We start from the raw sequence: 10,846 nt of genomic DNA on the forward strand, positions 1-10,846 counted from the left end.
CATTTAAATATGCGTTCTGTATTATATATTAAATACATTATATTATATATAATTATATATATATAATATATATAATATATATAATACATGATGTATAATATATATCTGTCATTATATTTTTTGAACAACTCAATTTTGTTGTTTAATTTAGTCTTTTACTGATTTTTACATCGTCACACTGCTGTGCCTTGATGTGGTCTCTTGGGCCCGGTCAAGCTGTGTCGCACAGCTTTATGCCCAAGAGGTCCAACCATGTGTATGGCGAAATAAATGAATGATTTTAATTTAAGTATTATCTCTCTCTCCTTCTTATGTCTCTGTTTTCATAGAGAACATTTACAGTGAAGCTGCATACGAACCCCATGCGCATGCGCGAAAAAAGAAAGATAAAGACAGCCGCGCGATTGGCTGCGCCAGCAGTGACGTCGTTGCTCTCCATCGCAGCTGAGTGCGCGCGCAGCAGTTTCTCTCCGGCTCCGAGGTGGGTAGGCCACGCGTTACACGCACTCCTTAGGAGCAGGCAGCTGTCGATCACCAAAGAAGAAGAAGAAGGCGCATAACCGGTGGGACGCGCTTCACATCGGCTTCGCAGTTTTTCGATGACTGTGCCGGATTATCACCTTGTGCTACAAAAATTCTTGCACCAAGTGTTCCGTGTAGCCATCAGGACCACGAGGATACCTGCCTTTAAGGTAGGGGACCATTTTTTGGGACTTTAAGGACGATTGTGTGCCCACCTAAGGCGAGTCGTCGCTAAGCCTAGGCTTGCTCCGCCGACCGCTTGGCCTAGCCGCCGCGGCCGACGGGCGGTCGCTGCTGGAACGCACATTATTCCGAACTCTACCTGCATCATGGCCACTCCCATGAGTGTTGAAATAGAGGGCGAGGATATTCAACCCGAAGAAGTAACCAGGACCCTGGGCTGGCGCATCGCCGGTGAACGCAAGTCCCGACCACGTCAGCGAGACCTAGGTCTACCCAATGCACTTCAATCACAACCCTCCGGTGCCGGTCGTAGACCCGAGAACGCCAAGGATACGTTAATCAAGAGAGCACGCATGCCTGCACTGCCCCGAGACGATACCAAGATCGTGGTGAGACCACGCGGGGGTCTGAATATCAGCAAGGTCGGCCATATGGAAGTTGGCCGGGCCATTTACGCTGCGGCGGGAGTCACCAAAGAAGAATGGATCCGGGACGTGATATGCCCAAATTACCAGCAAAACATCGTTGTCATCAGTACTTCAAAGAGAGAAAATGCTAACCGGTATGTTGGAGTCACCAAGATTGTCGTCCAAGGAAATGAGCACGAGGTCAGCGCCTACGAATCCGCCCCCCATGGCATGACCAAGGGAGTCATACGAGGCGTCCCCCTCGGAGACACGGTTCAAGAAATCAACGAGAACATCGTCAACGAATATAATCCCACTGCTGTAGAGGCCAACCGCATCGCTAACACGACGTCTGTGGTGATCGCCTTCAATGGACCCAAAGTGCCGAACTACGTTCGTTACGGGGGCCTGCTCGCCAAATGCTCGTTATACAGAAAACAGATAGATATCTGCTATCAGTGCGGTCGCCTGGGCCACCGCATGGATGTTTGCCCTGATCCAACAGACCGGATCTGCCGGGGATGTGGTGCTCACAATCCCGATGAACAGCACAAGTGTACCCCCAAGTGTGACCTCTGTGGAGGAGAACATTTGACCGCAGACAAGGTGTGCAGAGCTCGCTTCAAGATCCCGTACGTGGTACGGAAACGCCGGTGGGAGCGGAAAGATACCAACTACACGCCTGCAGAAGCCTCCAAACCGCCACGTCGGGAGGGAGCAGCTACGTCAGGGTACCGGGATCACTCTCTTTCCCGTGAAGGCGGACGAGGGCGGAGCAGCAGCTGCGCCTCAAAGCCGGGCTTGAGAGCGTCGTCGCCGGGTGACGTGGCCGGCAGCAGCTGCAGCGGGCGCCGCCGGGAGTCGCGCTCAAGGTCGAAGACCCGGAGCCAGACACCGTCGAGGAACGCCGCTAAACAGGTGGGCTGGGCAGTTAGATCTCCTATCGCTCTTAGCAACAAAGATTTCCCTCCCCTTCCCCAGACTCCCAAGAAAGATTGTGAGGAATGCATGCAACTCAAAGCGCTTGTAGTTAAGCAAAATGAGCAAATCAGCGCGCTTCTTGCGCGCATGGAGGCATTAGAAAAATCGAAAAGCAGCGAGGATGTCACAAAACGCAAAATTGCCAAGAGGGACGCTCAACCGGAGCCCCCGGTAACAGCAATGGAGGCAGAGAAAATTGAATCGAGTCCATCTGAGGAACCGGCGTGGGCCAAGCCCATTGAAGCCCTCACCGAGATGGTCACACAGCTTGCCAGCCAAATCGGCTTGATAACGTCCAAGATGGCCAAGTTCGACGCGCTAGAAGCTAATGTCAACCAGCTGATACTAACCACTCAAAAAGCTAAAAAGGGAGCCCCGTATGGGAAACCGTGCATGGCGAGTAGTCTCACGACTACCAACCTGAGCCAAGATGGCGGCCAGGCGTAAAAATAGGAAGGAAGATACAACGATCTTAGCCCAATGGAACTGCCGAGGAATTAAGGACAAAATAGGCGAATTACAGCAATACATAGATAATGCGGAACACAAACCGGATATCCTTGCAATTCAAGAAACGAACTCGCGACCAAAACTCGCGGGGTACGTCACATACACCGATCCCAGTGAGAAAAGCACAGCCATCCTAGTCCGAAGCAACATAGCTGCAACGCAGCACATTACCACCCAGAGAGGGTGTGAACACGTTCTCTTGGAAATTCACAGCAGAGGCATAGGAAGCAAAGACAGCATCTTTATACTGAACGCATACTGTCGGCCCTCCAAGAAGAACCTCGACATAGAGGGCACATTACTCGACAGCAAGAGAGAGGCGGACAGCCGACCCCTATTGATATTAGGAGATTTCAATGCGCCTCACACAATATGGGGTTACAAATTTTGCTCCAAGAGAGGCAGGGTGCTGGCGAACCTCATGGATCAGCACACATTAGCCCTACTCAACGAACCAGACACTCCCACCCGCATGGGCACAAGTACGACCCGGGACACCACTCCAGACCTTACCCTGCTGAGTGGAACCTTGGACGTGTCGTGGCAGAACACAGGTGCGAACCTGGGGTCGGACCACGATATCCTCAATATTACGATCAGGGGGCCCGCATTCAAGGCCCGAATGGGAACAACAAAGATAACTGACTGGGACAAACTTCGAAAAAGGCAAGCAGCCGATGAAGACGAGGACACGAACAGCACCAAATCGTATGGGGAATGGGCTAAGGAACAACTCGAGCTGGTAGAAAAATACACCCAGAAAATTGCGACCACACTGCAGACACCCTGTGTGGACGCAAAGCTTGCCCACCTTTGGGAAGCACGACACAGCCTCACTAGACGCTGGAAGAAACAACGACACAACAAGAAACTTCGCAAACGCATCCATGATCTCAACAAGCAAGCAGCTGAATACGCGTCCAAGCTGTGCAGAGAGAACTGGCTGAGCGTCTGTGATGGACTGCAGGGCACCCTTTCTACCAGGAAGACGTGGTGCCTCCTTCGTCACCTGATCGATCCTCTCGGCAGCAAAAGCGCCACTAATCGAAGCCTCACGCGCACCCTCAACAACTATACTGGGGGTGCCGACAAACTCATCAACGACCTGAAGGCCAAGTACCTGAAAACGGAGAAAGGTGATATCGCACCTCCCGACTACGCAGGACCTACCAATGAAGCGTTAGACAAGCCATTCACTGACACCGAGTTGATCTCGGCAATCTCCGAGAGCAACAGGGGCAGCGCGCCGGGACCCGATACCATTACCTACAAGTTACTTAACAACCTCGAGCACAAGGCCCGCAGACAGCTACTCGAGTATATGAACCGGGTCTGGGAGTCTGGCAATCTTCCACACGAATGGAAAGAGGCAGAAGTCCGCTTCATACCCAAGCCTGGGAAGACACCTCACATCGACAACATGCGACCGATATCCCTCACGTCCTGCGTGGGGAAGGTCATGGAACGTATGGTACTTAAGAGGTTGCAGCGACATCTTGATGCCACCGATCAGATGCCAGAGACAATGTATGGCTTTAGGCAGCACCTGGGCACCCAGGATGTTCTCGTACAACTCAACGAACTGGTAATTAAGCGAGCAACAAAGCAAGCGCCGCGAGCGATACTAGCGCTAGACCTCACAGGTGCCTTTGATAACGTCACACATGAAAGTGTCCTCCGCAACCTGCGCAACACGGGTTGTGGAGTGAAAACTTATAACTACATCCGAGACTTTCTTCGTAACCGAACGGCAAGGATCAGAATAGGAGAGGAGACATCCCAACCGATCTCCCTGGGGGATCGAGGAACGCCGCAAGGTTCGGTCCTTTCCCCCCTCCTATTTAACATGGCTCTCCTGCCGTTGCCCAAGCTTCTCGAGTCAATAGATGGTCTGGGCCACGCATTATATGCCGACGACATCACCCTCTGGACTGCGAGGGCAGGGTCGGATGGCTGGATGGAAAACACGCTCCAAAAAGCGGCTGACACGATCAACAGCTATGTGAAGACATGTGGCCTTTGCTGTTCGCCTCAAAAATCGGAGCTGACCATTGTCAGACCACGTGCATCAAGGACACAAGCAGAAAACATAGAAATCGCTTTGGAAGGGAACCGGATCCTCCCGGTACCTCAACTCAGGATCCTGGGTCTCCTGATCCAGGCAGACGGCAAGGCAACAGCCATGATTAGAAAATTGAAGCTCACGTCAGACCAAATCTTGAACATGATCAGACGAGTGGCCAACAGGCGGAGGGGTCTGAAGGAATCGGACACCTTGCGCCTCGTTGAGGCCTTTGTTATCTCACGAATCGTCTACGCAGCGCCATACCTGCAGCTCCTCAAGAAGGACGTCTTACAACTTGACGCAATAATCAGGAAAGCCACGAAGCAGGCCCTGGGTATTCCCATAAATTCATCCACGACAAAATTACTTCAAATGGGAGTCCACAACACAGTAGCCGAGCTCGTAGAAGCCCACCTATTCAATCAAAGGGTACGCCTTAGCCAGACCAAGGCGGGCAGAAGCGTCCTCCGCAAGCTAGGATGGCAAGAATCGCACTACACCCGCCACGACCAATTACCCGAAAAGTTGAGTGAGAAGTTGGAATGCAAACCACTACCACGCAACATGAACCCCACAAGGCATGTCGGACGACGCGACGCCCGGGCAAGAGCCATCTCCAGGACCCTGGAGGAAGACGACACTGTTTTATATACAGACGCCTCTCTATCGAAATGCTCCACGAGGGCAACAGTCGTGGTCACCGGGCTAGAAATGCTGGTCACCTGCGCATCAATCTACACTCCGTCTTCGGAGGAAGCAGAAGAAGCAGCGATAGCTCTCGCACTCCTGCAACCAAACGTCACCAAGATCGTCACGGACTCACAAGCTGCATACAAGAACTACAGATCTGGCTGGGTGTCCCTTGCGGCACTAAAAATTCTTGGTAAAGCTACGCCTCCTAAACAAGCGATCGAATTAGTTTGGGTCCCGGCTCACTCCTCAGTTGAGGGCAATGAATATGCTCATCAACAGGCCCGAGCGCTAAACTCCCGGGCCAACGAGGAGGAGGCAAGGGGATGGCAACCCATCACAAATTACAGAGATATAGTCAAATATTACAGGGACGGCAGGAAGACATTCCCGCACCCCCACCACTCCTTGACCAGAGCCGAACAAACAATATACAGGCAAATCCAGGCAGGATCCTTTCCCCACACCTGCCTCCAGAACAAGATATACCCAGAGAGATATAAGAACACATGTCCTCACTGCAATGCATTAGGCACCCTTCGGCACGTCATAGGAGAGTGCAATTTTTCCATACACCACCCCCCACCTATACCCATAACTAACCCCCCTGCTATCCCCACCCTTTACGAGCGATGGGAGATCATGCTGTCCAGCCCCGCCCTGGAAGACCAGCTCCGACTGATCCACAGGGGCCAGGCGGCCCTGGAAGCATATGGAGCCCGCGAAGAGGGAGCCACCCCATCAGACGCTTAACGCGTTTCATTTCATAATGGACTAGTAAAGTTGTTTCTCTCTCTCTCTCTCTCGATCACCAATGCCATGAGCAGAACCGGGAACGAGCTCCTCTACGCCGTGCCCATGCTGCAGCCCGGGCGCAAGAACAGGCTCGTGCAGCCGAGCGCAAGCAGCAAGTGCGTACCGAGGATCCGGCAGCGTACCAAGCTATCGCTTAATGAACCATCGGAATTAACCCAGTGTTAAAAACTGGGGCCGCAAGTTTCAGCTTCCATGGTTAACCATCTGTAGGGAGTGCTTGAGCAGTGATTTATTTATTTATTTATTTATTTATTTATTTATTTATTTATTTATTTATTTATTTATTTATTTATTAGGCAAATGCTATGCTGTCTACGCTGCTTTCCCACATTTTCCTTTCGGTGTTATATACTTTGTCTTCCTCTACTTCAGCTCGTGACAATGCGCCCTCATTCAAGTAGATTTTTGTCTAACTTGCGCCAGTATAGATAGTTCACATTGCGCTCTTGTGACCATGTGTGAATTGTCGGCGCACTTTTTCACTTCTTTCTCTGTTTTCTTACGGGAATATAGCATACGGGACTCATCGCAAGAAATCTGCTCCGCGCGGGCATCAAAATGAAGTCTCCGGAGGTTCCCATCAAAAAAGAGCTCCACTTGCAGCACTGATCTATCGAGGAATGCTATGCATCGCAGTGTGTTCACAGTGGTATATACGTGCATAGCGTCAAACGCACAACCATCTCTGCCGGTGGATAGTGTATCTTGCTTGTTTACTTGCTTGCTACCTGTAACATGGCGCGTATCACTATGGAGGATTGGCCAGGAAGCCGGCGGTTAAACTAACGAGGGGAAATAAAGCTTTAGAGAAAAAATAAATGACAGTATAAAGTTGAAGTTGTACATGAAAAAAAGAGGTATATGAAATAATCTTACAGAAACCTTTTGTTTTGAGGGAAAACGCGTGCTTCGTAAGAAGATAACAAATTTGAAGTTAGGGAATTGTATTCAACTTCAACTTGCAGTTTTGTGAAATATCAAATGATTATTCATTAAGTTAGACAAGGTATTCTTCTTGTTTCGCAAAGGAATTGGCAGGTGGTCATGCACACTTTCCGCCGGTTAAAACCAAATGTAGATGCCCTAAAGGTGATAATATTTTTGGTATTTACAACAATGCCCTAATTTTCGAAATACAATTACTAAATTTTTTTTTTCTTTTTCTTGTAAACCGAGAGCAGGTAATTAAATAACGACAAATGGATTAAGGTTTTTGGCAGATATGTTAGATAGGGGAGGGCGCCAGACCAGACCTGTGCAAACAAAAATATAAACGTACTACGATGCGCAGTATATCCTCTTCTTTTTCTTGGCCTGCGGTGTACGACTCTTGATGAATGCTCGACCACAGTGCTTGTGCGTGTCGACGAGATCCAACTCATTGCGTCCGTTTTCTTTTCTGAAAGATTTGACTCGGTTTGGCTTCCCGTTCGTAGCGTTTTCTTATTTTTTTGTTGGCGAGTGACAGGACCTCTTACATTATTTCTTCTATTATTTAACATTATTTTAATAGTACGGCCTTCAATGATAATTTTTCTTTTCCTACTTCGGTGTTCTATGCTTTGTCATTGTTTTAGTTTTAGATATTTCAGATATGCCATCTTGTACACTCTTTCTTGCCCTCCTCCCTATCTTTAGGTTCTCCTTCTATCCCCTCCTTTCTTAAGAGTAGGCAGGCGTTGTGCGCGGTCCTGCCACACTTGCCAACCTGCTCCGCGCTTTTTTTTTTTCTTTCAAGAGCATATGTGTTTTTAATCTAAATAATATAAATCCTCGCGAAATTGCATTTCTTAACGTTTACGTGCAATGCGCGTCCTCCAAGCAATTGATTCGTGGAGCGGGCGTTAAATTGTTCCCACAGCATCGGTTAAGTCACGAGACCCACCCACATGAAATTCCAGACCGAGTCCCATGACCTGTTTAGGTGCCTCGCACAGTCACCAAAGTGGATGTTCGAATAGGGCGCCCCCTTGCAGGATTCGCTCAAACTTCGCGTTTCGATAGGCATCCCACGTAGCTATTCGCTGTGCCAAGAAGCCAAGAAGTTGGATCTATAACGTTCTTACAGCGAAGCTGTATACCTCTACACCCCTCCCCCTCATCTCCCAGCCCACCTTTCGTGTCCGTGGGGGCAAGGGTGCGCTGATCCCGGAGGTAGTGCAGTACCGGGCCAACTCGCGAAGGAGGTAAAGCATGCTCCAAGCACTCCGCCCATAATAATAATAATAATAATAATAATAATAATAATAATAATAATAATAATAATAATAATAATAATAATATTAATAATAATAATCAATGATAACAAATCAATCAATATGCATTGTTTCAATTCGATGGGTATACTGGAATAGTTTGTGAGCAGCACATGGACTCACCAGCAGGAGATATGGCCATATATAGGGAAAGGACAACACGTATGTACAAGCATACACCTTTGGCTCGCAAGAGAACAGTGCCACTGACTGTGGCGGTGTCTGTGCCGTACAAACGAAAGACGGAATTGCGACATCCACTGTGCATATACCTACAGGCACACCGAAGTGCTATATCGAGGAGTTTATGACCACGCACTTTCCACGGTTTAGTCATGATGACACTACCACTGCGATCATCGTTGGAGACTCCAACGTGGTCATTTGAAAACCAGACAAGAAATTGTTGACGCAGTTTGTGCTAGAAGAGTTTGGTTTGAAGTGCCATACCAATCCAACGCGCTCAACAGTTCAACAACCGTCGTTTATAGATTTAACTTTGCCAAAATTATGTCTAAGTTCGTAGCCGAGCCAATCAGTTTATATCACAGTAATCGCAAAGCTATCGTCACTAGCATTACCAAATGATGAAAATAAACACATGTACTTTTGTCTAACCCTGTGTGATATGCTACAGCTTCGCTGGTCATGCACCTTCACAAAGTGGAATCGCTCCTCAATTTTTTCATCTTTTTTTTGTCCCTAGATAAACGTAGTCAAAAACCTTTTCTTCGAAAATGGAAACACACTGGAGTTCGTGCGGTGCATTTCAAACAAAGAACATATTCCAGCTGAACGTTTTGAGGAAGACGATATGGTAACGAATGCACCGAGAGCGCAATACTCCTTATCACCCTTTCTCCCCAGCATTTCCTCTTCTCTGAGCTGGGCTCCCTAAAGGATTGCAGAAAATAGCACCTCTGCCCCTTCACCATCACTCTTTCTCTTTCTCAGCTGGGGAGGCACCGATAGTAATGCCTATTGCAGCTTTCTTACTTTTTCTTCATTCTGCAGTGCACTTAATCCCCTAAAGTTTGGTATTTGACAAAGGTGCCGGAGAAGGAGAAAGGAGTGGTAATGGGCCTGGCGGGTCGCGTTAACAACCGCCGCTTCTCCGTTTGCCAGAAGAGTTGAGGGTTCTGTATGCCGGAGCGAGCATTATTCGCTCGGGAGTCGTTCGATCATGATCATAAAATATCTCCCGATGAATGGCTTCAATGGGCTGTCGCCTGGGACATAATGTAGGACGCCCCGAAGGACGCTGCAGAGGGCGAACAATGTTTATGAGATATCCCACTCATATACCAAGCAGTCTAACTTATCTACTAAGTCAGACAGCAGCAAGTTGTCAGTTCAGGCGCATGCGCGGTGGCCCAAGTTCGCATACTTGGCAATACAGGAGCCGGCATATATCAAGTGGCCCGAGTTGCCAACACAAATTTTTCGGGCGAGCCAACCACAAAGAGCGCCAATTTCAGGGGGAAGACGTAAAAAAGGCTCCGGTTTAATTTTTGTCTCGCATGTTCATCGACGTATTGTGTACAGATTGCTAACTTTCCTTTCTGTTTCATAAGAGTTGCAGTTTTCTTTTCGGCGGAAACAAGAGGCGTGGCCGATGAATATGACAATATAAACACGTGTCAGCGGCGCATGCTGATTCACAACAGTAACTATGAACCAAAAACAGATATCGCATTTCTGTAAACTTTCGATATGCTCAACAATGTGCAAGTGCTTCTTTGGTTTCCTGCAGAAGCCGTGCAAGAATAAGGAAACATCTGCTTAACCATAACCGTCCATTGGGTCAAGCTGAAGTTCCTCGGCTCGGCGAGGTAACCAAAGTGCACTCCTCGCTCTGGTTATAGTATATATGACGTTTCTGGAGATCACACAGCTAGTACTAACGACTCGTACGCCAAAAGCTCTTTTCGCCATGCAAGAAGCTCACGAGAGAGTAGGCTGTTGTATGGCGGCAACTGCAAACGAACACTCATCGACACCTAAGCCTACTTTACTACTGGTTCCTCGAACAACATGCCAAAGAAGGTCCATTCTGTAGCAATTACGCCAATCTGCACCGCACTGTAGGAAATGCCAACGGGACCCCGCGATACCAGCCATCGCATACCCTATCCCATCCCAATGGGAGGCCGTGTAGCTCAGATCCGGCTTAGAGTTACTTTAGGCTCCCTGAAAGGATACTGTACGGTAACTCTCCTCCAGCCTGGATGACCAGCGCCAGCTGGTGGACCGGGCCCTCTAAGCGGCAGAGGCCACAAGAACCTTGGAATAAGGGGCCTTCTTGTTGCAAAACATTGCTTCAATGAAGTTTACTCTTTCTCTCTCTCTGTTGGCAAAGGGTACGTTCCAATTCCGGAGAGCATTGGAGGCAGTCTACGTTGACCGCACGCTATAGA

The 10,846-nt window shown here is 48.8% G+C and overlaps 1 pseudogene; it reads right to left on the reverse strand.

Moving 5' to 3' along the window:
• Positions 1-8,306: 8,306 nt before the first annotated feature.
• LOC126532528 (U2 spliceosomal RNA) lies at positions 8,307-8,446 on the reverse strand (annotated as a pseudogene).
• Between the last annotated feature and the right edge of the window lie 2,400 nt (positions 8,447-10,846).

Source organism: Dermacentor andersoni, chromosome 5 (genome assembly GCF_023375885.2).
Source record: "Dermacentor andersoni chromosome 5, qqDerAnde1_hic_scaffold, whole genome shotgun sequence".
NCBI lineage: Eukaryota > Metazoa > Arthropoda > Arachnida > Ixodida > Ixodidae > Dermacentor > Dermacentor andersoni.